Source organism: Haliotis rubra, unplaced genomic scaffold, assembly GCF_003918875.1.
Source record: "Haliotis rubra isolate DU_JTF1 unplaced genomic scaffold, ASM391887v1 Scf315, whole genome shotgun sequence".
Taxonomy (NCBI): domain Eukaryota; kingdom Metazoa; phylum Mollusca; class Gastropoda; order Lepetellida; family Haliotidae; genus Haliotis; species Haliotis rubra.
Genome location: NW_025766986.1, coordinates 1,012,501 through 1,013,860, shown reverse-complemented (window position 1 = coordinate 1,013,860; position 1,360 = coordinate 1,012,501).

The window sequence follows — 1,360 nt, the reverse complement described above, 5'->3', positions numbered from 1 at the left end:
AATTTCTCTTTGCTTGGAGCATCCTGCAGTGATAGAGATCGAGATTCGACCGTATCTAGTAAGGTTTCAGGTACGGCCTATAGTGTCCACGTGGTATGTGCTCATCGGCAGACTTCTTTAGTGCACAAACAATGGTGTCAAAAGTAACTCTCTACCATATTTGCCCCTAAAGCCCCAGTGACTGGCGTTATGTCACCTAGCAATCTGTGTACCTCGGCTTCGAACATACCAAGTTGTTGCTGACTAGCTTTTGACCATTTGTGTGGAGTAGATGGCATACCAGCTTTACATGTAGTTCTAGTGAGGCTGTCGAGATGAAGGGATGCAACGACAGGGAAATGATCAGATACATGGAAAGGGGTTGAGTCATAAATACGTGAGTTTATGACCGAGTGTTCTAGGTGTTTGGGTACAAATATATAGTCAATTATGGAGGATTGAGTGTAACTTCTGTTTCTCCATGTTATCATTTGTCCCACTACTTTGCCGCTGCTATAGGAAGGTACCATATTCCGCACAGAGAGATACCGTTGAAGTAAGCGTGATGTATGTGAGGTTTGATTATTGATAATGTCTGTGTTAAAGTCGCCACACAAGATAGTGTGACTAGTTTCAGAGAGTTCATCAACAATGTCAAATGTTGCCTTTAGCCGCTCTTGATAGGTAGACACAGTGCTATTAGTAGAAGGGAGGTGTGTACACACAACAGATATGTCTACTAGGTTGGGCCTAGACAGTCGTGCAGCAACGACTGAGTCATATTCAGGGACATAGGTGCGTATATCACTGAACGAGTCTTTCTTCACTAAGATAGCAACTCTGCCCTCGCCTCTGTGACCCTTCTGATCTTCTTTAATATTGACCGCTGTGTCATAAGACGAGCCAAGGGTCTCGAAAAATCTCTGAGTTCTATTCGTCAACCAGTGTTCAGAAACAGTTAAGACATTACATTTGTCAGCAATGTTATCAAGGTACTGGTGACTGTACAGCGCACCTCTGATATTCCAAGTGCCGATACTTAGCATGAACAGTAATAAGTATAATCTAAACATATTTATGTCTACTTATGTCCACCATCGGGCCGCTGGTAGGGTACCCATTCACGGCACTTCACATTTTAAGGGCCAAAAATGCTCGTTTTCAAGAATTTTATGAGCAGATCGAGTATCAATGTTGATCCGAAGTGTATACGTCGGTTGAGCACCGATCCAGTGTTTCAGGAGTCTGACCATGCTGACATGGACATCATGCCTTTTGGCATATGCCACAATAGCATCACGCACTACTTCATATGGACTATCCGCTTTGACATTTGATAGTACGAGTCTTTTTCGTTTGAATCTGGGCGAAGCACCCTTGA